The sequence below is a fragment of the Micrasema longulum genome, unplaced genomic scaffold (assembly GCF_059751315.1).
Source record: "Micrasema longulum isolate JH-2025_06_02 unplaced genomic scaffold, ASM5975131v1 h1tg001376l, whole genome shotgun sequence".
Classification (NCBI taxonomy): domain Eukaryota; kingdom Metazoa; phylum Arthropoda; class Insecta; order Trichoptera; family Brachycentridae; genus Micrasema; species Micrasema longulum.
In genome coordinates this window covers 244,673-271,348 of record NW_028278562.1, presented here as the reverse complement: position 1 = coordinate 271,348, position 26,676 = coordinate 244,673, and the positions used below count along the sequence as shown (strand labels likewise).

General features: G+C 30.7%; 1 long non-coding RNA gene across 1 annotated transcript in view; it reads right to left on the bottom strand.

Annotated features, from left to right (window-relative positions):
• Window positions 1-22,792, bottom strand: part of LOC148275616 (uncharacterized) — a 178,498-nt gene extending 155,706 nt beyond the window's left edge. The window contains exon 1 of the long non-coding RNA XR_015823982.1: window positions 22,512-22,792. This is a non-coding gene — a long non-coding RNA (uncharacterized LOC148275616). The remainder of the gene's footprint in view (window positions 1-22,511) is intronic.
• Window positions 22,793-26,676: the final 3,884 nt, after the last annotated feature.

Sequence of the window (26,676 nt, the reverse complement as noted above, 5' to 3'; positions counted from 1 at the left end):
TAAGCTAATTGTAAATATTGATGTTTTCTGTCCCCTGTTTAAATACTTATTGATCTCCTTATTTCCAAAATGTGTTAACAATTTACCAGTCTTGAAGATGCTTATTTAAGCAAAAGTGCTGGTTGGTCAAAATAATAAAAAAATTAAACTAAAAAATGAGGTTTTATTGATAACTTTATTTTGAATTTTTTCAAAATCATTAATAATAAAAGGGCCACGGATGTTACATGGTTTGTAAAGTGGTCACTTAAACCAACCACTGACGCGCCACAAATGTGTCTCGACTTCTATGTAAATGCCTGGATTTCCATGTTTCTTTCTCAAAAGCTTCCTCCATATCAGTTTTAAAATATTAATCTTAGTGCATTGAACTATTTTTTAGTAGTTTCAGGATTATTTTATTGCAACAATAGAAAATGAAATAAAGTAAATGATCCTTGCCTCTATTAATACGACGTGAATGGAGGTAGTAAAACTAACCCTATGTCGTCCGTCGTAAGGTCCAGTGGTTATAAGCGGAATAAACATTTATGCGACCGTTCTAAACAACCAAGGAAAAATAATTATAAAATAAACTACTATTACGTACAGTCAATTAGTATAATAAGCTTAAACAATATTAGATACAATATCAATTATTGTTAAATAACTATGTCCGGGCGGAATGGAGAATACAATTCTACGTTTGAAATAGAATCAGAACCCTGGACGAAATTTTTTTTATTCGATGGCCAACTCAGGATATATTTTATTTTATTTTTATTTTATTTTATTAGGGAAATCAACAGTTCTACAGATATAGTGTATAAACTCAGAACTAATAACAGATTTCCACATAGTATACAAAGTTAGTAAAGAATATATATATTACATATCAAATAAATACATACAATTTATACATATAAAAATGTTATTTTCAAGTACTCAATAATCAAAGATTTTTTAAATATTAATTTTAAGAACATTAAGTTACTGTAAATTGGGCGGGATAAGGACAAAAATGCTTGAAGAGAGGATAAGGAGGGGGGGGGGAGATGTACATATTTATTATTATAATGTCTACTAAGTTACATAATACATTTTTAGTGTAAATTTTAAATCTGACAGAGTGATGTTTGTATAATCTATATTTTTAAATTTTGTATTGTACATTGAAAAAGTCCTACAAAAAAAGCATTTTTAACATACGATGTTTTACTTGTTGGTACATGAAACAGGTGGTACCGTCTACAAATCCTGGCTGGCACATGTATTGTTATTAAACCAAGCAGCTCTGTACAGTCAACCATTCCTGTCACAATTTTGTAAAGCAGTAGTTGGTCCGCACACACTCTGCGGTATTGTAGAGAAATGATTCCATGGAAGGTGGAGGCAGTGAGAGTAGATACATAAGAAATACCGGTTTTGTATTTAAGGTACTTTATAAATTTGATTTGAATATTTTCTATTCTACTTATATATATGGCATACTGGGGATTCCATATCTGAGAGGCGTATTCCAAATGGCTTCTGACGAAGCCAAGCCTTCTAAAAAAATCCGGCGAAGATAAGATCTCCTCGCGGTTGATTGAGAGCTGATGCCTACAATGTCGAAGATTTCGAGTCGATTTCTGGGCAGAAAAACATTAAAAAATCTACTAAGTTTTTCGTTATATTTCATAACCTCTAGATTGGATCTGAAACACAAGGTACATCATATTGCTTGCATGTACCAGACTATTAAGACACGATTCAAGTAGTGTAACATCGAGGACCTTAAGCATCGCTGAGTGCAAATCAAAAAATGATGATGGCGTTTGTGACTGTTCGCTTATTTAGATGGTGTCATGCAAAAATGTGTCATGGTACGAAATTTAAAAAAAAAAAGTTACCGTCAGAATCATGATCAATAAAAGATATTCTAACTTTGAAAAAAAAATTGATGAGTGTCAACTTACCAATTCTCTGTAATACTTTAACGATGTGTTAACCAAAAACCACGCAACTGGAATAAAAACAATTTATCACTGCTTTCAGATGCTTAACGTATTTATAATGTATGCCAATAATTGGTACAATTTTTTTTATTTTTTTTTTATTAACTTTACTTTTTGTACATAATGTTATTTGTACATTGGCGGGCTTATTGCCAAATGGCAATTTCATCCAACCAACCAATAAAATAAAAGTTTTATTTTTATAATTCAAGTTACAGAACATTTTAAATTTAAAAAAAAGATTAAAAAGTTAAAAATATATAAAAATAGAAATAAACGTATTTAAACGTATTTGTTTATAAATTACCTTAAATTCTATATTAAATTTTGTGTTGTTGCGAATTCAGATCAATATGTGGCTGACATCATCACTATATTATATACATCAATATGCCAAACAAAATTTATTTTTTACCCTTGAAAACAGACGCACTGGATCTGAATTATGCTATTTACATAAATTATTAAATAATAAAGTTGACTCTTTTAACCTACTCGCCAAAATTAATTTTAGTTCTCTTTCGCGTGACAAGATATAAGTATTTATTCCATCTGCCAGTCTGTAGCACTAACTATGCACAACACTCTTTCTTCTATCGTTCTTGCTCTAACTATAATGTTTTTTTTTTCATCTATTGTTATATTTTACATACCCCTTAATTTATTTAAAAATAAATAAAGACTTATTATTTATGTCTGCGATACGATCCCACTTATTATTTAATGATGCACACTCCTGAACACTTACTCCCACACTAATACACATAAACACAAATCTACACTTATTTTATTTTATTTTATTAGGGAAATCAACAGTTCTACATACATATTTTTAGTAAACAAACAGATATAGTGTATAAACTCAGAACTAATAACAGATTTCCACATAGTATACAAAGTTAGTAAAGAAAATATATATTACATATCAAATAAATACATACAATTTATACATATAAAAATGTTATTTTCAAGTACTCAATAATCAAAGATTTTTTAAACATTAATTTTAAGAACATTAAGTTACTGTAAATTGGGCGGGATAAGGACAAAAATGCTTGAAGAGAGGATAAGGGGGGGGGGGAGATGTACATATTTATTATTATAATGTCTACTAAGTTACATAATACATTTTTAGTGTAAATTTTAAATCTGACAGAGTGATGTTTGTATAATCTATATTTTTAAATATATTTTTATATTTTTATTTCTTATACAAATACACAAAAACACATCCTTTTGTTGAAACACAATTTAATAATTTGTATGATTTTTATTTAGAAACTTTGCTGGTCTGTCTTTAGACTGTTTTTTTTTTTTTTAATATTATTATATCACTGTCGCCTTTTTGTTTCTTTAAAATAAATAAATATTGAAAAAATGTATTAACCCCGCACAAGACGCTTTATTTTCCAAAATTGCTGAAAAGTTATGTTTATTACAAACGGCAACTAACTTTGTGTAATTTGGGAACTCATTATAAATAAATCTTAAGATATTTTAAAGTCTGGTTTATTACACGACGCTTTTAATTCAATTTTATTATTTTTTTACATAAAATTTTTAATGCCGGCATCCGATGCACAGTCTAGCCGCTCAATTGAGTGGCAGATTTAACTGTTTGGCGGTGACATATCCATACAAACAAGTGTTTGCAGCAAGCACTAGTATTTGTCTCTTTCTTCGTTCATTGCAGTTCTCATCAGCTCTTTTTAACTGGCCATATGATGTCATATTTATATCTCCGTAATCAAAGAACTTCATTCTCAACGGGATCAATGATTTATGGTATCTACCGTTCCTTCTGAAATACAAGTAGCCTGCAAGAGATTTTCTAGGCGCGAAATGTAGAAAAATTCAGATTTTTTTTCAAAAAAAAATATTTTACCCAAAATATTAGAGGGCGATTCCTGAGATGCTAAGTTCCAGCTGTCTTTCTATCTCTTTAGTGGTCTGACGACGACCAGCTGAAACTTGATGGGCTGCGGTAAAGGGGATTCTGGAGCTTTCCATTCTGTCGACGTCATCTCTCCAGAATCTTCTTCTTGTTTTGCTCCACCATACTATGTCTCGGGCATGGCAAGCCCGTCTAATTTCTTGATTTCGGATAATGTCCCTTAGAGTTTTTTTTTTGCTTTTGCCCTTAGTACTTTCATCTCTTACGGTCTGTGCAGATTTTTTGTTCTTACCGTATCTGCACTTATCTCTACTGCATACATTATGATTGGTCTGTTTTAAAAAAAAACAAGAATTAAATTTTTCGCCGTTGTCTATCTCGGAAACCGATTCAAAATTAAGATTTTGGATCTTTAAAAAAACTGACCCTTTTCAATAATCTAATGCCGTTAATTTTCTTCATAATTGTATTTTTGATGGTAAAGCAATACGCATGAGAATGTAACATCCAATTTAAGGCTATATTCAAAATCGTTAAATGTGAATGGTGAATATGGATGTCAAGTTTCATGGTGATTAATATAACACAGTGCGGAAAGTTTCCATTTCTTAGCTAATGGCAAATAAAAAGCAGTTTAGATTGCGTTTTATTGAAAAAAACTATTTTTGATTCAATAAAATAAATTCTAAAAAACTTTTTTTAAATAACCTATTTTTAATTTTTCTACCAACCGATAATGCTACATAAGCTTCTTCATCTAGGTATACCTAATTCATGAATCTTATCCTATTTTATTTCACCATTGATAATATTATCGAATGCATCTATTCATATGGAGTTGATAATTGCAGTTTTTTTGTCACGTGGCTCTTTAAAAATAAAATTGGATAAAACAGGAGGTATTTTACATTAAAATAGGATTAAAAAATAATATTCCCCTTTTTAATAATCAAATATCTTTTCAATATAGCCCACTTTTTACTTTGAAAATTAACTATTAGTGTAACGTTCAACCCCTTAGCCCTTCTTTTTCCTAAGCCCCACCGCCACACATTCTGCAACATATTGCTAAATATTATTCACCTACTTATAGTGCATCTTCGGACATGGTGGTGTTTGGACTCCCTTTAACTCTGAATGTAATTTATGTATTTTTTCGTAAATACTTTGTACGGTATTCTACGATAATGGTAAAAGTGTATTTTAGTATTTTCATTTTGGTGTAGTGAGTGTCCTGATGAAAAGACGGGTACGTCTCGAGACCGGTTGACATAAAAATCAGTAAATGGTTGAATACTAATATTCGCTAACATTAATAAAGATAATATTAATTAGTTAAGTATGCCTTGATAAAAAAGATTGTATTGCTTTGAAAACGGTCGATAGAAAAACTAAAAATAAGATGTTGAAAAAATTTTTATTTTAAATATGTTTTTTGTATAAAAATGAATAACCACCAAGTTGGTGCTTTAAAATATTAACCTAGATATATTTTAAATTAACGTTTGCGTTCTTATGATTTACCTTAATATTTCAATTTTGCGGCCACTTTCTGAAATGTAAATAAATTTTACAAAAACTCTCATATTATATGCTAAAAAATAAACATTATTCTAGCCTTACGATTTAACCGCTTGATGGCTTTATGGCACACTTACGCCAAAATTTATTGAAACCCGGCCATTCTCAGTTCCATAACTTAACTACTCTTTTTTATGAGACGAGATTTTTATAAAAATGTGGTGTTGTTTTTTGATAATAATATAAACATATACGAGTGAACACATAGGCATTGCTTTATACAGGATGGCCGGAGAAGTGAAGTCTAAAGGTAAAATGTAGGTGCCTTATTGAGGGGTACACGAATCACCCTTTTGTATGTTCCGCGATTTAGCGTAGTTTTCGAGTTATGATTTTTTTAATGGGTTTTTGAAAATTTTTGAGCAGTTCTGTTTTAATTTTTTTTTTCGTTTGTGAAAGGTCTTTATAGGATTTTTTTTCGGAATTCATTTTTTGTAAATTGTACTTTCACGCATGAAGTAATCAACTTTAACACATTAATAAAAGCTACGTAAGTTTTCACCTAAAATGGAGAATTTAAGTTTCAGCGTGTCAGACTTGGGGGTACTACTTGCAAACCCGGCAAAATCCAAAATTAAAAAAGTGATTAATTAAAACTTATTCAGAATACGATTTTCGACAATAATTTTATCATTGTAAGTCAAAATTACGGCTTAATTTGTAAGATTTGACTTTAAATTATCGGCTTTGTTGCAAGCATGGCAACCTCTATTTGAGTATTGCAGAGTAAGTAATTATTTCACCACTGTTTTTTGACATAATCATGCTTATATCATCATTGCTTACGTATAAAATATTTACTGATAATAATAAAAAAAACAGTTTTAAAAAAGTTGAAGTTAAGTATTGTGTCAGTTTTATGCGATTTGCTTGAAATAAAGAAACATGAAATTGCCCGGGTTTGAAAGTAGTACTCACTAAACCTTTCAACTAAAAACTTAAAATCTAAAAAGGACAATTTTGTAGTTTTCCAGTAACTTTAAAAACTGCGCTTGACTTAAATCTTTCATAATAATTCAAAAATTGCATTTTCAAACTCAAACATTTGATAATGTCCAAACAAAACAAGACGCGTCACATGTATTTTTTAAAAATAATAGTAGAATTAAATCCTTTAAAAGTGTTTTATTTTAGAAGCCTTACCAAATCTCAAAGTTTTAACTCTAAAAAATTCAACATGACCAAAATATTATTCCTAAAGTGGCTGTATATATGCATTACGTACATAATATTCTAATGTAAAATGATAAAAGCTGTCTCGCAGTCTGTCGCTGTCAATATTTGACCTTTCATTTTCCCGGTAAAAATATGACTAACTTTTTATATTAATGTATAATCAATCTGTCCCAGGGTTTCGTACCTTCCTCCCTTAACAATATCGTAACGTCATTACAGAGTAAACACGTATTGTAACGAACGTCTTTTTGTAACGCTAACAAAATTACAGGTGATTTTTCCTTGTCACGCATTTTTTATATAAAAATAATAGCGAGGCTACGCAAAACTCAAATTATCGTTTAGCTTTTGTTTGCTGTTAAACAAAGATCGAAAGATAAAAGCAAACACGGACAAGTCTGGATTTTCATATGTTTTTTTATAGTTTGCTTTCTTTTTAAACATAGCTTTAAAAAATATTTTTCATTATTCAAGGTAGCTGATTTATTCATATAGTTTTATATTTAAAATAAATTTGATAAAAAAATATATATTTTGTATTTTTAAAACGTCAATTAATATATCTTTAAATATATTGCAATATAGAGGAAAAACACTTTCGATGAGGGAATATGAAAGTCTGAGACTTCTCAACTATCATTGGTTTATTTAAGTGGCTTTTTAACACTTATGATATTTTAATTGCAACTTAGTATTTAGCGATGTTTTGAGTATGTCCAAATGCTTGCAAACTGGCTGGATTTTTTCCCTAGGAATTTGTTCATATTTAAATTTGTTGCAACAGAGAGGGAAAACATTTTTGAGAAGGGAAGGTAAATGCCTAGACTCCCATATTCCCTTCTCAAAAATATTTTCCCTCTCTGTTCCAACAAATTTAAGTATTTGGCTCTCAAGAACAAAATCTATTTTCAAAAAAGAGTTTCAGGACTGGATCTTCTTCAGAGGAGGGGTTAAAGAGAAATTTCTTGTTGTTTTTTCAAATATTTGAATAAATTTATTTACTACAGCCTGTAACTGGGAGGGTAGATAATCAGGGGCAAAGCGATTGGGGACTTCAATGCCTTTCGACCCCTTGTGTATTTCGCGGTATTCAGTCGTTAAAAAGTTTTTCGAATTTTTAAGAAATTTGAGTAAAAATCCGATTTTAGGCTAGATGTTCCAAGTGAAGCCAAACTATTAAGTCTACGATAGCATTTTTTTTCTCCAAGTAGCTCAATGGTAGGCCTTTTTTGTTTTACAGTTCAGTTTTGAGTTGTTATTTGATTTGATTCCAAATAAAATATAATCTATACAAAAAAAAAACACAAATTTTTTAAGTAATTTTAAGGGCTCTAAAAAATTTTTTTACCCGAAAAAAATCTACAACCTATTTGAAAAACTACTCTTATTAATGGGGATGTAATTCTTTATTAATAATTTATTAATTGTAACATTTTTACATGATGTTAAGGCATCGTGTTAAAAAGTGAACTTTAATTATTGTTCAAATGGTAGAATCTATATTTTTTCTGTGCATCAAAGACGTACTTAAAAAGTAAGCTGGCTTATTTTGGTTAGACTACGCAACGACACTAAGTAAAGAAACAAGTAAAACGAAGCAATATCGTTAACCATTGTTGAAAAATTTTCCATTTAGACCTCAATCATGGTAAACATACGTACCAACCACTAAACTACGAGGCAAACTTATCATCGCTCGTTTTCCATTTTAAGAATTTTAACATAAGAGTCACTATCAAGTTGAAAACAATCGTGCAGGGTTCTGCTTCTATTTCACACTCAGAATTGTATTTTTTATCCGCCCGGACATAAAAATAATACCCCCAAATCAATTACCTACGTATAATTTTCAACCCAAAAAAAAGAATCCTTTTTAATTTAATTTTTTTATATAACAATCCCATTTTTATTTAAAAAAATAAATACATGCCTATCAATGTGCATAGCAAAGAAATAATAATTTTACTAAACCGATTTTCTGGCTATAAACTTTAAAGTGTTTATTTGTTTATATCCATTCATCAAAGCGGTGTCATATCGACATCTAATTTAAGTGTAAGAACAGAGCCCTTATCAGCTTTTTTGCTCCAATTTTTTTGTATTAACAAATAAATTGGAGCAAATTTAGCTATACAAAGTTTTAGCAATTTACAGAACATTCGTCCATTTCCATAGCTGTCAAGTTCCATAAACCGTTTTTCTTCTATCCATTAAGTCTGCACTGTCGACTGGCCGGGGAAGGTGAGGGGCTGGCTGTAGGGAGAGGGCGATCTTAGGGATGGGGCAGACTTTAGGGGGGAATAGTAATGCAAATAAGCGGTAGATAATGGAAACTGAATAATTCGAATTATGATAAGAACATATTTTATTAATTTTGACAATTACTTTACAACGATGGATGTCTAAAAATAAACTTACATTAAACCCATCTAAAACGGAATAGCAATGAATGGCTTCAGCCAGACAACAGAATTCGATTCAAGATACCGCACCACCCGATGTAACGAATTCCGTCTGGGAGCCTTCCTCAATTCTGATATTTCTCTTGACGCTCAAATTAGTAAAATATTAGTTCTTGTTTTTACCAGCTGAGAAAAATTAAATGCATACGCAAAAATTTGCCGGTTGACGAACGTCAATTAATAAATGCGTCTATAGTGTCAAGAGTCGATAATTGTAATTGTATCATCACAGGTCTATTAATGAATAAAAAGAAATTGCCTACAGTCTGTATTAAATGCCGCAGCTATACTTATTTTTTGAATCTCTAAGTTCAGTCACATCACTCCACTACATCGGAAATCACAGTGGCTTACGTGTAAGTGGCTATGTCGGCGGCCCCCGTGGTGTAGTGGTCAAGACGCTTGACTCACGCACGGAAGGTTCCGGGTTCGATTCCCGGTGAGAACACAAAAATTAAAAATGTGATTTCTCTCAAGCCTGGGTGCTCTGTGATGTAATTCACCACTGTAATTAGGCCTCCTGGCCTGTTGTGGTGCAAAAAAAAAAAAAAAAAAAAAAAATTGTAAATTGTAAGGCGCTGCACAACTCTTCTCCAGAATATCTAAGGGAACTTTGCCTTCCAGATGAACTAAGCTTGGATAAGCTACATCTCCACCGAGAGAAAAAGTTATTATACCTCCATGCAAACTGCGCACTTAATTCGTTGAACGTGCATTTGTGGTCGCAGACCTTATGACATGGAATGTGTTTCTGCAGAAGTGCAAAACTGTGAGGAGAGTAAAATGATGTTTCGGATAAATTTTTAAACCCATTTGTTCTCTTGATCATTATAATAAATTCGTAGCATCTGATAACAAAGTAAATAGTGTTCTATAAATTTTGAATTCAAAAAGTTTACAATTTAATTGATTTATTTATATCATCACTTTGTAAAGCAACCTTGAGATATTACACCATGAAATTGACAGTATATAAGTTATCCATAATATTAATAATAAAATGTTGGCCATGAAATATGAGCAAGAAAATACCAGCTCCTGCAATACTTATTTCAGGGAAAAATACAAGGCAGTAGGGGAACGGAGCGTCGGGCGAAGGGTTTCCTGGCTCCAAAATTTGTGGCAGTGGTACCAAAAGAATACCATATAACTATTTGGGGCTGCAGCCAAAAAGGCCTTTTCAAGGCCAAAATAAATCGAGTGAAGATAAGTCTACGTCATTTTGTAGTGTTTACAAAATGACGTGGACTTAAAAGGGCAAAGATTCAATTCCTGGCACGGCAAATGTAGATTATTGATTTTCAAGGTTGTTTTAACGGCAACACTTCATTGTTCCTGGACTGATACCTAATGGGTGTGATCATCTTCCCTTTATGTAACATGTAATCAATAAACAAAGCATTTCGTGAACCAATGCATAGGGTGTAGACAGGGGTACGATGATGATATGATGAAAAATATTATTGTATGAAAGCACGGAGTACTTTTTTTGTAGTTACAAGAAACACTTTGGAACACTCAAATCTCGTTTTATCTGTTTTTCGCTTCAGTCCGGGACAATTAAATACCGCAGTGTTAAACCACCATTAAAACCAAATGGCCACCAAAATTAAAATATTTTGATAAGTTATAAAAACGTTTGTATTTATTAAAAAAAAAAAAAAGAAATATTGATGGCCTTTTTAATACTAATAGTGTTTTATATCAATCTTGCCAGCAATTGAAGAAGTTTATTCATAATAGTGGGTAAACGCTCTAACTTCTACATAATGAAGTGGATCTCAAATCGATACCCTTATTCAGGGTTTTTATATGAAAGAAATCCATCTAGTTTTTATGTAAACCCAGTACTTTATTTTTCATTCGTCTATATACAGAGTATTCAAATAACTGAAAAAAAAATCGATTAAACATTCTAAATTTCAATCAGGTTGTGATTTGTAATCCTGTTGCTAGTGTTGAAAACACATAAATCAGAGGTCCGAAGTTCAAATCCCATTTTACCGCAACTTGATTTCCAATTTCGAATAGTGAGTTAATTATATCCTTGATCAGCACAAGTCATATGGCTTGCATGCACCAATGTCCCGATAGTGTTGCATCGTAAACGCGAGATAAAATCTGCACTTTTTTGGTATTAGTCTTTTTAGATTTAAACGATCATTAAGATAGACCAGATCTTGTCTTGAGGTATTAATTTTTATTCATTTTTGCGTCCTAGCTTTAATTTTCTTTAGTTGGATTTTATTTCAATTGTACCTGTATGTATTATAAGGAAATGTGTTGAATGGACCGATTAACACCACAGCGTCTTACATCTCGGCCAATGAACCATCATCGATTATGAGTGATTCGGTTATTTACGTCAAGTTGTTTGCGCAGCACTATGAAAACCATAGACTTAGGGGCCAGAAAGATCCGCTTAACGGAATTCCGAGTTTTTTCTTTATTTGTGTGCCATAAAATTACCATGAAAATAGCCCCCCCCTCTCGCATAATTCCCGCCCTTATTCCGATTGAACTATTGGAAATTATTCTTGCATGATTTGTTTAAATGAACGAGACACAATGCTTGACCATTTTTATACAAAAAGAAAATCAAACGTATCTGTATTACACTCTTCACCCTTGCAGACCTGAACTGATTTCAATGGATATAAAAAACTTATTTTAGTTTGAAAAAAATTTACAAAATTTATTAATAAATACGCTCTGAGGGTTTTTACCGGACCGGTACAAAATTACAATTCAAACGTTTCATGGATTCACAAGACAACATGTAGGTCTAATAAATGTGTAACTAATAAATAAAATAAAAAAAATATTGTATTACATTACACATTGTAGAAGAATGTATTTATATTTTATCTATACATAGATATATATACATATATAATAGTAAGAGAAAAAAAAAGAGAAGAAAAAGAAAACAACATTATATTACTAGTACAGCTCACACATTTAACTACTGTGGAGACATTTGGTCAAGTAACAAGCTACTGTCAGCTTATATAAACTTATAAATAAAGATAAAATACTGCAATTTATAAGCAATGAAGTACAGTGGTGCCTCACACAACGAACTTAATTCGTTCCAGGAGCAAGTTCGTTATGCGAAAAGTTCGTTATGTGAAACGCGTTTTCCCATAACAATACATGTTAAAAAAAATAATTCGTTCTGTAGCATAAAATATGGTAAGATGACATAAAAAAAAGATAAATTTTTTGTTATTATTTTTATTTAGATACATCTAAAAACATAATGAAAAAAACACACATTTTTTAATTTTAAGAAATAATCGAATCTTGCACATCTTCATCCATTTTCCGCTTTTTGGCCGATGGTGCAGTGAAAAACCTGTCCAAAGTCGTTTGTTTCTCTCTTTTCTTCAACATCTGCCGGAAATAACGGACAAGAGTATCGGAGTACAGGTCGTTGATCCTGTTTGCTTCAGCAGAATCCGGATAGTGGGCATTGGTAAACTCCTGAACTGCTTTCCATTTGACCAGGATGTTCTTGATGTGTAGCAGTTGGAATTGGTTGATTGTTTGATTGTTGCTCCTCGTTATCAGATGACGCTTCCCTTTGAGCATTGTCCTGTTGTTGGGCCAGAAGTGTTTGGAGCTCTTCAGTTGTCAGCTCTTCTTTGTGTTCCTCAATAAGCTCCTCTACATTCTCTTCAACGATTGCTGCGACACGTGCGTAAGTTAAGCGTACTGCTCAGTGACTAACGACTGCCTGCGCGGAAGGATGCAATAAATCGGCAGTGATCGTGTGAAGTGGGCGACTTCGTTGTGTGAAGCGAAGTTCGTTGTGTGAAGCGAAGTTCGTTGTATGAATCGTGAAATGAACGAAAAGGAAGTTCGTTGTGTGCAGCGTTCGCTGTGCGAGGCGTTCGTTATGCGAGGCACCACTGTACTTTGTTAAGTATATTTGAAAAGTTATATCATTTTGAAGCCAAACAATACCGTTTACAATAAGTTTAAATGCAGGCAAGTAAAATACATTTAGTAAAGGTGATTTCTATGAGTTATTTTTATTTTATCACTGTAAGAATTTTTAATCTTAGAACTCATTTTCTAGACGGTGGCGGTGTAGTCTGACGATTGGAGAATTCACAAAATAATAAATTCTACCGTACGCGTAAAAATATGTCTATTCTATTAATTATGTTGATGATATCACGTGAGTCTAAATAAAATACAATACTCATTTTTTTAAATTATGAAATCGTATTTTTGTAATGAATAATAAATTTTATATTTTTTTTATGAATTACGAAAAATCGATTATTAAACAATATGTTTCTATATTTTAACGTTTAAAATATATTAATTTTAAAATTGATATAACGTCTTTTAATTAATGTAACACGAAAGGCCGTGTTTGGATTCGTATTTCCTGGAATCTATGAAAGATAGATAAAAAAAATATTTAGTATTTTGTGGAATGTTTCTAGTTAAATAATTACCAATAATAATTGAATGTACTTATATGACGTTCTTTTCAATTATTTTAAAGGAATAAATGAAATTAATTTGTTTTATTTATTGACTTAATATACATACGTAAAAGAAACAGTGAACAGTGGGTGTCGATAAGGATATAGGAGGGGGTAATTGTGTTTATGATGGGGTAGGGGTAGGAGAGGGGATAAACACAATTATCCCCTCCTCTGTCCTTATCGACACCCACTGTTTCTTTTACGTATGTATATTTAGTTATTATATAACCATGAAGAGGGTAACGTGAGTTGCCGAAACTAGTCAAGTTGTGATAGTAAAAAAGTGGTTCATAAAACTAAGTAATTTTATTTATTCCTTTAATATAACAATGAACTACAAAGTTATTGCTACAAACATCCAAAATATTTCATCATTTAAATATTCATTTACGTAATTTTTGATAAATTATCTTTTCCATTTTATTTTCGTGACATTCAATGTTAATTTCCTTTTTTTGACTTTAAATGGTTAAAAATTCAACAAGAAATCAATTGGATTTTTTACTACCATGAACGACTAAAATCTAACGATATGGCATGCATGCACTAATGTCCCGATTGTGTCGTATTGTAAACTCGAGACAAGATCTGGACTTTTTTGGTGTAAGTCTTTATTTATTTATTTTTTTATTTATTTCTTAAGTTAGCTTATATTAAAACTAATATAAACTATTATGTACATTTACATCATCTATATATATTTACATTTCCTTACAGTAATTTATACATTTATTTTTAAATTCTTTCAGATACTTTTCATTCATCATACATTCAGGCATCTCATCATACATTTTTAAACCCTTATACATCAAACAATTTTGCGACTCAGCTCTTTTCAATAATGGTAGTCTTATTTTATCTTTTTGTCTAGTAGCATATTCATGACAATTTTTGTTTAAGACAACTTTATCCTTAAAATATTTTGGTAATTTATCGTGAAAAAGTTTATGTATAAATATCAACATATTAAATTTAAGTCTCCTTCTTACAGATAACCATTTTAGTTCATCTCTCATTGTTTTTACATTGCTGTATTTATTTTTCTTAAGAACTATTCTCATCGCTTTATTTTGTAAAATTTCTAGTTTATTTAAATGTCCTTCGTTTGCTAAAAATAATATTGTTGAGCAGTAATCTATATGTGTGGAAGAATGATTGTTTTGTAAATTAGTTCTGCAGTATCTTTATTTTATTTATTTCTCAATCTACTAAGGAAAAATTTTTTTTTTTGATATTTTTTTATTAACGTGTTCAAAATTTGCATTTAATGTCAATTTAAAAAATCACTAAAATATACCGGATCTTGTCTTGAAGAAGTAATTTATTTTTTCCTAGCTTTAATTTTATTAGTTGTATTTTATTTTATAAGCGCCTATATTTATTATAATCAATTGTATTTACCATCGTTCATAAGTCCGTCAAATAAATAAAAAAAACATTTAAAACAAGAGAGCAATGGTTAATGATTACATTTAAAAAATATATATTATATGACAATGAGTTTCTTATAAGGGTTGGATTCCCCCTTTTAACGTTTTTGGTCAATATTTTTTTACGTATTTTCATATGACAACCACCGGTCACTTAAACCTGGGACACATTGTATGTTATTGAAACCAACGAGCACATATAGAATAGCCATTATTTACAGAAAGAGTTTATCATATAATCATAAACCCTTTTTTAAGACGTTCTGCATATTTTTCAAAATGTTTGTTTACACACCGCATGCCTTCGGTTTAAACATTCGATATCTTTGTTTATTGTATTCATTCAAAACCTGCGATTCTAAACAGATTCTACTTTATTTATATATTTTAAAAACCCTTACTAAGCAATCAATGTGCCCATTATAACATGAATTCAAAGAGATGTCTTTGACATCAGCAGAGAAATTCCATTTGCATAAATAGTAATACCCAAACATGATTTGCATTTTATTTCCACTTGATTTACATAAAACCTCGATTAGTTTTGCTCTAATGATATATTATAAAGGGGACATTATGTTGAAATTTATAACTCTACGTGATGATTGCCATAATAATTTTAAAAAGCATTGATTTTTTCCCTCGAATTCCGGAACCCGGGAATAGATAAAATCTTTCAAAATACAGATAAAAAAATATTTAAAAGTGCTGAGAAAACTTTTTTACTCATCGTATACGGTAAGACTATTTAAATTCAAATTAAAACAAACACAAATAATATACTCCTTAACTTGAATTTGTGTCCTGAGTAATGACTGATGAAAAATACAGTTTTGAGTGTGAAAAAGAACCTAAAACTCTGAATAAGCGTTTTGGGTTGTACAACTCGGAAAAAATCATTAAATAAAAAATCGAGTGAATCACCACGAATATTAAATTAATTTCATAAACCGTTCTATCCCCAAAGGTGATTTGACACAGCGCTTTTCTTGGACTGGCAAGCGAAGCGTAAGACTGATCACCTTATCTTTCAAGTCATAAAATAAATCTAGATACTTCGCACACCACTCGGTACGAATAGGGAAATGGCTATGTTAATTCGCATCTCAAAGAAGTTTTTCGTCTCTTATGAGATATTTTTCAGAAGTTACTTGTTTATTTATTTAATTTATTTTAAATAATTAAAGTTCTTTTTTTCATCGATAAGTACTAAAAAAAATAAACGAATGAGAAACATGTATTGTGATATAACCGGAAAGTATTGTGGACTCAAGGATCAAAAGTCCGAGGTTCAAATCCCACTCTACCATAACTCGATTCCCATTTTTTCAGCACGAGTGAATAACGAACGACTTTTAGGAAATAGTTTGAAAAATATGAATCTTTTGGTTAATAAGATAATTTAAATTTTTGTTTTATTTATTTCACAAACTTACTTATTATCAATTATGAATATATAAAAAAATGCTTTAAAATACTTACATAAAGGATGAACGACTAATTGAAATTGAATATGTTAAATACTAAGGACTAACAATAGACAGATAATCGACACGGATAATCAATATCAATAATTTAATTGGTAAAGTGGCGATAATATCTTTATCTTTTTTTTTTGAAAATCAAAATTTAGTTCCAAAAACAGAAAAAAACGAATGTATTGTGGGGACCAGAGAGTGAGAGACGAAGATTGAAGAAGAAAATCAAAATGACATCCATAAAGTAAATTCTGAAACAATAAATAATATGACGTACATAGACTACAAAGAGTGAAAAATAAAATAATAAACTTAGTGCCAATATGACCTCCCTTATTTAACAGAAACTAACGAACTCTTTAAACATGCTAAGCAATTTAATATAACTGAACTTTTTTAAGTAAAATCCTTAAAATTTATTTATCAATTAACCATTGATGTTATTGTAGACGAAGAATTAAATCTTGAAAAAAAAATAAACATGTTCACAATACCTGAATATCATAACGATATCGTATACATCATTTTAACACGAGACGAGGATAGTCGAAACTAATAGAATAGAGACTTAAATCAAACAATAAACTACCAGAAAAAAAATAACAAAAGACTCAGAAAACCTTTTCAAAATATGTTGAAAATATTATCATTATCAAAAAATTATGAGTTTAATTACTTATTTTGTAAATAAGGTCAAATTATTCACTAAAATTCCCAATCGACATTTTTTTAGAATACATTTACCTTTTGTCTTGTTGTTTTACAGGGGTGATTAATCGTTTCGTTTATGGAACGGAAGCGCGTATTTTTTTCGAAATTAAGCATCTATTAACCCTCTGGGTATTGTGACCCCATGTTACCTACATATCCTCCGTTAACTTTGTGATTCGATACGAAATCAAGAGAAACAATGACGATAAATTTATTCGTTATAAGGATTTACAAATGGTTAAAACATAATAGATAAAACGAAAACATGACTATATGTACATATGCCTTCTTTTTGACATAAATTATTTTAATACAGGAAAATAATAATTTTGAGAAAGTAATATCAAAGTCCCGGCATTAACAGCGTTTGTGTTCAGGCGGAGAAAAAATACAGTTTCTTGTGTGAAATAGACCCAGAACCTTGAACTGGAAGTGTTTTGGACTCGATTACTACTCTTAGTTTTTGAAAAGTCTTGAAAGAAGAAATTGAGCGGTGTTAGGCCCATCAAGTAATGTTAATGTGTGGTTCAAATTGTCAGTGGGGTCGCAGTAAGTCACATCTTGCTGGAGGGGGTGATTCTATAAAATGCTACAAACGCTTTGTTGCATTCTACCGACTAGTCCAACTCGTAAGCGTCCACGTCAAAAACCCTGGACGATGGGTCAAACTCATAACGTTGTGATCACAACAAATAACGAGAAAATAAAAGGCGAGTTTTTGGCGCCTCTATACCAGAACCAAACAGCCAAAAGAAGGTAACCCTGACAGAAAAATCCACCAGAAAAAGCAACGGGAAACCATTCTGGTCATCTTTTTTTAGAAATCACCATGGCGAGTAACAAGCAGTTGTCCTGGCTGCGGAATATAAGAGTTTTTATGAAAAAAAAAAGACAAAATGTTTATTGAAAATACGGTTTTACAATACGCTATTTCATCGTGAATGAACTGACACGTGCATTTATTTTACCAACGGGGTGCAAAAAAGGGTATGTTGTTGTTGTTTTTATTGTTATTTTTTGATTAATTCTTATAAACGGTTAAAAGGAATTCTTAAATTTATTGATGGTGAAAATGCGATTGTGATAAAATTTATATTAGCAACATTAGGATATTTACAAACCACTGCGTTCATGCATTATTACTTCAAGTGACAAAATACCTTCACGACTATTGCCCAAAAGCACCTCTCTTTTATTGCACCGAGAGTGTTTAATATTTTGGAAGATCGTATACTAAGGCTCTGTGGCGCAGTCGGTTAGACGGCCAACTGTGAAACTGACGTCGCGGGTTCGATTTCCGCCAGGTGCAAGAAAAAAAACAACAAAAAAGGGTTTTTTTCTTAATTGGTCTGGGTGCTACCGTGTATTTTAAACAACCTTGTTCCATATTCCCTGTATCTATTATTGTATTGTATTACATGCTGACAAGTCTTGTAAAGGCAGATTAGCGGGTTATTCCTTTATTAAAAAAAATATCTAAATCAATTTTCAGGAGAAAGGTTTGGGACTGAATATTCTTAAAGGAGAGAGAAACTTAAGGTAGAAATTCCTTGTAGCTTTTTCAGTGATTTATAATATTCACATTGTTGCCACCTTAACGTACCAGAAGACCTTATAACAAACGTTAATTACAGCAAAAAATACCTAGACTTGAATACCCACTTAACGTGGAATTTTCCAACAAGTCGGGACATAAAAAAAAAATTATGCTCTGAAGAAATTGTGTATTGTGTGTATTAAATAAATAAAAATAAAAAAGTGAAAGAAAAATAGTAATTAAATTTGTGTGTTCTCACAAAAATATCGAGCCCGGAACCTTCCGTGCATAAGTCAATCATCTTGGCTATTACATTACGGAGGGTGCCAATTTAGAATTGTTTTAATGTTTCGTCGATTATATTCATTGTTTAATTATATTTTGTTTAACTCAAGCTATATTTGTCCTAATCCAACACAAGACCTTAGTCCCATGGTGTTGAAATGTCTATCTACTTGTAAATAATTCGAGAATTGAAGACGGTTTTTTCAAAACACGACATTTGGAAACGTATTTTTTCAGGAGAGGGTTTTTTGTGGTTTGCGTAAAATCTCGTGAAAATTTTATGTTAAAAAAATTAAACCTAACAACTTAGCCTTAAGATAATCTTATATATAATTAACATAAAGGTTTTCATAAGTTTATAGTTATAATTGAATATAGTTATGCAGAAAGCAGCTAGCCATAGAAAAGTGAAACATAGATAATAGCACCTTTGTGAAAAGAGTGAATAACCAAATTTCCACAACAGTTGAAATGTTTTTGACTTTAACAAATGATAAACAAGGAATATATGAGCTTTTTTTTTACATAACAAACATAAATTTAATTTTATATTTGACCAGCTTTAATGATTTTTTAAATTCGTTAAGTTTTTCTAGTGCTGTGGGTGTTTTCTGCCAATTGAGAAATAACGTTTTTGTGATTGATACCATTTTCAGAAGGTGATTGAAACAACTTTTTGTATAAAAGCGGTCTGGCTGTTTTTAGAAGAACATAAAAGTGACCTCACTGCACCCAATAACATCAATATCTATTTTTGTCGAAATTGTGGACTGGCTGTTTTCTGCATAACAACGTTCAATTGAAGTTTTAGCTGTAGTTCATAATTACTGCAAAAAAATCAAGAATATCTTTCCAAACTAATTTAGTATCGCAAGAAAAATTTACTGGAATTAAATATCAATCATTTTTTATTTTGGCGCAAACAAACAATGCCAATTGTCAGATTTCCCTACCTTTTCAATAACATTTCTATTTATATAACAGAAAGTCGAACTTGCGACTTAATAGTCATTATATTTTTATTGAATCAGTCCTGAAAAAACATATATAATGGTCGGAGTTATGCGAGTATGAAAACCATTTGAAAATGCAGGCATATAAATAATTTTATAAAATATGTATTCGTCCTTAGCAAGAATATTGTACTTCTGTTTGGTCACTTCAATTAAATATAATTATAAATAGACTAGAAAGGGCCAAAAAAAAATATTTAACAGGTCGACTACCGGTTAAACCTTAACTTCTCTAACTATGCTGAAAGAATGCAGTACCATGGAATAAAGTCTATTCAAAATCGAAGAAAAATGTTAGACCAGTTATGTTTGTACAAATTAATAAACAATAAAATTGATTCTCCTAATCACTAGATTAGGAGAGTATGAAAGACTTCAGTTCCATGTGCCATCGAGACTGACAAGACAAAATCTGTCTTAAGCTAGGGTTTCCTAGGACAGCGGCGCCCGTATTTTAACGGCCGTAGTGAACGGTGATGCGGTGGACAGCCGTCGTAACGGTGACTAGAGAGTGGTTTCCTAGGAAAACGATGTTGATAAAATCGTTAAAAAATAAAAACACTCTCTAGCCACTGTTACGACGGCTGTCCACCGTATCACCGTTCACTACGGCCGCTAAGATACGGGCACCGCTGTCCTAGGAAACCCTAGCTTTACCCAGACAACGCGTCAACGAACTACTTAAAACAATCTACAATCTAATAACATTTCTCATGACAATATATATACTCTTATGTTAAAAGTCATCAAAATATTAAGAGAAGCAGGTACCTAATTTATTTAATTATAATAATATTATCTGTTTGGGCTCTAGTTTGGTACAAATTAATTTGTCAGCATGCGTCACACTCCGAGTATAAACACAAGTTGGTACATGATTACATCACCAGGTTTACTAGTATGGAAGGGCTAGCTGTTCCTAGATATTGCAATAAATACGGCAAAAGAACACTGCAATACAGTATACCTAAAATATTAAACATTTTATCGAACACTATTAAAAATACTGAGTTAAATACAGGAGTTAGACGTTTGCCCAAATTATGATTAACAGAAAAAGTTTTTTGTATTAGTGATAGTTTTAAATTTTTCGATAATGTAATATGTAATGTTTTTCAAGTAAAATTATTTTTAATGTAGGTTAAGTGTGAATAATCTATGCAATTTATAAGAACCTGCTGACGAGTTGTATGTATGCAACTCAGCAGGACTTTAATTAAAGACTATTTTGTTAATAGTTTTGAAAAATAAATTTAAAAAAAAAAAAAAGGTTTCTTTATTTACCACATACATACTTTTGTAAAAGATTTTTATATACATATTGGACTTTCTTATCTTTTACCTATGTTACAAAAACAAAAATTAATTATTGACTTCATTAAAATATTGTTTGGGTCTGAATGTGTATCCTACACTAATTTACAAATAAATTTTCAATATATTTTTGGTCACATACTGCTTGTTTATCGTATAAAATAAATAAATAATTTTATATTCCATTATAATAATAAAGACGACCGTGTTTTGAAAAAACGATAAGACTTAGATATTTTTTTGACAGTTTTAAGTGTTTTTTCGTTAATTATTTTTTTTCTTTTTGTACCACAACAGGCCAGGAGGCCCAATTACAATGGTGAATTACATTACAGAACACCCAGGCTTGAGAAAAATCACATTTTAATTTTTGTGTTCTCACCGGGAATCGAACCCGGAACCTTTCGTGTGTGAGTCAAGCATCTTGACCACTACACCACGGAGGACACCAGTTAATTTTTTAAGTAATCGATGCGTCTTAAAACTGGCTTTAAATAATGAAAAAAAAAACACATTGCCACCCGCAGCCAACATTGGGCTTTAAAAAACGATCTTCAATTAAAAAATATATTAAATAATAATTTCTACTTTCATAGAAAACAGACAGCTTAGACATCATAATTTAATTTTTTTCAAAAAATGGTGGAACGGCCAGAAAACGTGCACAGTTATTTCTTGATTTTTTTTGGCTTAATTTTATTAAACAAAAAATAATTATTTATTTTTGGAATGACATATCCAAATTTTAAAACGTAGCTACCCAACCAGTACTATAATATTGCCTTTAAACTAATTGTTTTTTAAAACATATTTTTTATGTGGTAAAAAAATACATTTTTTTACATAATTAATTATGTAATAATATAAAACAAATTATAATAACAATATTTTTCAAATATGTATATGTTGAATTCGTTGTACATAAAATATTTTTTGTATGTTACCTTAAAAAAACGTTAAAAAAATGACGGTACTTTTAAGGTTACTAAAATTTTTTTTTTAAAAGTAAGTGTATTTGCACTACAAAAAAACCTATTTTCGTATTTTTTACAAGAGTTTTTTTTTAAACAACACGTTTTAAACTGCGTTTATTTCATAATTCAATGTATTTTATTGAAAAAATATTATTTATATAAATTCAATACATACCAGTCACAATTTGCTCCGATCCTTTAGATCAATTAATATTGGTGTCAAAATAGCACATTGATAGCGAAAATTCACTTTAAAACCCTTAAATTCCTTGAGCCTCCTTTTCACTCCGATTCACACATATTTGTAAATTCACTTTTCACGGTTGTAATTAAAAATTCAAATCTCAAACACACACACACATCACAAATGAGATAAATCTTATCTCAGTCGACACGTCAAAGTGTTAGTGTAACAGAGCAACGCGTCTACGCGAGAGGACCGCTACTAATGCACTGACTGAAAGATATCGTAGCACCAATACTACGATGCTGATTTTGGTGTGTGAGTAATCTGCGTGTATGTATTTCTAGTGACGTATAGATTGAGGGCTCGGAGCTTTTCGTTGCGAGGCTCCATCTACGAAGCTCTCCGAGTGGAGATGGCACGCATGCGCGTAGAAATTAGTTTATTTCGAGAGCGGTCGACGATCCATTTTGCATAAACTGTTTTTGAAAACAGCTACAAATAAACTTATATACGATAGAAATTTATCGCAACTAACATGAAATAAATTTGGTTTAAGGGAATGGAATACAAGGCACTTACAGGCCTTCTCTAGGCGTTTACACTGTGTGACATTTTTGTTATGTAAGAAAGTCATTGATGCGTGTTAGAATTATCTGACTAAATTATTTCACCTACTAGGCAACGCCTGAAAATACTTTGTGGGAAGAATAAAAAAATAGACAAAATGATGAATGTAACAATGTGTAATGTGTCCATCTTTACTAGACGATGATAGGTAACAATCCCTGCAAATGCCTTGACTTCGATATTACTTTTTACAAAATGTTCTCCTTCCGTTATGGAATAAACTTTAACCTTAATAACTCCCAGGGGGTTTGAAATTCAATAAGACGTAAATAAAATATAAGTTATCTGAAATAATTAACGAATACATATCATCGTTTTTTATAATGGCAAGACGCAAACGAAAAGAATTGACACCAGTTTGTTGAAGTTTATCATGTAATAACTATTTTTATATGGCTGAATAAAATTCGGCATTTTTATAAAATGGCGTATTTTTTACTGGTCAACTTTACAGCATTTTTATAAAATAATGATATTTCGGCTTAGCTTTTTGAAGTAAAAGCAACATACAATTGTATATATTTATACGAGGTGTTTTTACTTCGCAATATTTCATAGTCTTTAAACTGGTGTTAAAAGAGGAAAACTGATCATCTTACCTTTATGTTATTACATAAAAGTAAGATTTTATTGAAAGGGAAATAAATACATCATCCCTTTTATCTACAAAACGAATGAAATTTATTTTCTAAATTTTAATAAAAGATAATTAAAAATTATTTAGTAATTTATTCTTCAATAAAAGACGTCAAATTTCGATTTTTAATCATGTACTATTTTTATCGAATTTCTAGGTTATCTGTTATTACGGATGAACTTAGTTATAAAATAATAAATTTATTTTAAATATTCTTAAAATATTTGTAGACCGGCTGGATTTTCTTCTTAGAGAGTTATTTAGATCAAAATTTAATGCAATAGAGAGAAAGACATTTTTGAGATGAGAATATAAAAGTCTAGGCATTTACAGGGCTTATGACCTGTCATTGACTGATTTAAGTGGTAACCTCACACACTGTATAGCATTGACTATTCTGCATACGTTAAATCATCTACATTTTCTCAACTCTTCCATTTGTTGCTTAAGAGCTGAAACCTTTATCATGTGGGTGAAATTCATTTGTATAAACCAATTCACCTGCTAGGCAAAGCCAGAAAACAAATTAAATTTGTTTAAATTATCTTTATGCCAGTTAATTCAATTAACGATGTTTTTACTGTGCCCAAATGTTTGTAGATGGGCTAGATTTCCTTCCAATGAAGTTATTTTGTTGCCACAGAGTTGTATTGTCATAAGTCTTTTATATGCCTAGACTTTAGATAATAAGATAAAGACTTCTCAAAAATGTTTTCCCCCTGTGTTTCAACAAAATTGGGTGTAAAATAATGTTTTACAGCCTTTTTAGATATGGCTGCCAATACGTCCTTACGCGAGGGTCCAGCTTGACGACTATACATCGCGTGGTCCTGTTTACTGGTTTTATAATTCTGGTTATAAATTTGAAATTTATTCACAATAAGAATATTTATCAAACATCTTTTGCTATGCGAATGATCTAGTTGTACTTAAATTAAAAAATCGTTGGCGTTTTTGACCTGTCAAGACTTTTAAAAAATTGTCTGTTAATAATTTTATGTTCGCTTCTTTGTTAAAGCTTATGGTGACCACGCAAAGCTTTCAGACATCACTGTCAGCTGCCAGCCCTTGTGCATCCTCCCTATTCAGGATTGTGTCCCGTCGATGAAGTGCAGACAAACTATCAGCAAAAAAACCTCATAAATTGAGTGGAAATTAGACGGCCTCATGCTGTAATAGTTGTTGCGTTTGTTTACCCTGCCTGGAGGTCAATTCTCGATAATGTCACGGTACATTATTAATTCATTTGATAGCTTTTTAAATGGTAGCTTAAGCGTAAAACTGATCACCTTGCCTTCGGTTTTACTAAAAATTATTACCAGTATAAAACAAATAACAATTATCGAGTCTTTTTACAAATATCAAAAAAATTTCAACAATATTTTAAGGTTTTTCAAATTTTTGTAAACAAGGACTGGATTCAACTCCCTGGAGAGCTGTAAACATTAACATATTACAACAGAGATGAAGAACATTTAAGAGAAGGTAATATAAAAGTCTAGGCATCTACAAGGCTTATGACCTATCATTGGCTGGTTTAAGTAGCCACTTTACACACTGTGTAACATTTACCATTCTGCCCATATTTAAACATGTATATTCCTTTAATTATTTCATCTGTTGATATTTGTGAGAGTTATTTTGTGATCTAATCGAATCAATTCACCTGCATACTAGGCAACGCCTGAAAATTTTATTTTTTCAATTCCTATACTTCTTCATGAACCAGTTGGATTTATCAACAATATTTTGAGTTTAACCAATTTTTTGTAGTCAAGGACTGGAAACTTTGTTGAAACAAATATATATTTTGTTCCGAAAATGGTATTGTTTTTATGTATGAAGCCTATGTCAGATCTAAAATATGTTATTTGCAACAACAATAGGGAACAAGAACAGAACAGAAACCAAAATGACATAAACAGACTACAACGACAGCAAAATAAAATATTGGAGCTAGTATATGACCTCCCTTATCTAACTCGAACTAAGGAAATCTTTGAAAAAACTAAACAGTTAAAAAAAAAATTGACTTTTTTAACTAGAATCTTTAAAATGTATCCATACGTTAGCCACTGATATTATTGTAGACAAAGAAATAAAACTTGAAAATAAAGTAATAGACATGCACATAATATATGATTATCAGAACAACACCACATACAACACTCCAAAACAAGATTAGGACAGTCGAGACTAATAAATCAGTGACTGAAATTATACAATCAACTACTAAACAAAAGTTAATAAAAGACTCAGACAAACTTTTTAAAAGGCGTAAAAAATATAATTAGCAATAACAGAGTATAAATTTAAAAAGTATACATTATTTTTGTAATATGAATAAAATAATCCATAAGGGTTACTCAATAAATCCCAGTACCCGTGTAGTACTCTGCACACCATATGTTGCAAAAAAGGTAATCATGATATATTTTTTTTTCTTTAAATTTTTTGCGACAGAGAGAAAAAACACGAGCCTATCCATTTGCCGGGCTTACGGAAGTCTAGTTATTGACATGTTTACGACATACCATTAACTGGTTTTCATGGTTACTTTATTTTTTTTAATTTATTTATTTTACTTTTTGTACATAATGTTATTTGTATATTGGCGGGTTTATTGCCAAATGACAATTTCTTCCAACCAACCAATTAAATAAAAGTTTAATTTTTTATAGTTCAAGATACAGAACATATTCAATAGAAAAAAAGATTAAATATCTAAAGATATATAAAAATAAAAATAAACATATTTGTTTATAAATAACCTTAAATCAAAACTATTACTCAATAAGAAAAAAGAAAAAAAGAGGAAAGGGGAAAAAAACAGGGAGAGATACTAAGGAAGAGAAAAGAGATGTTTCTTCAGACGTGATTTAAACAGAG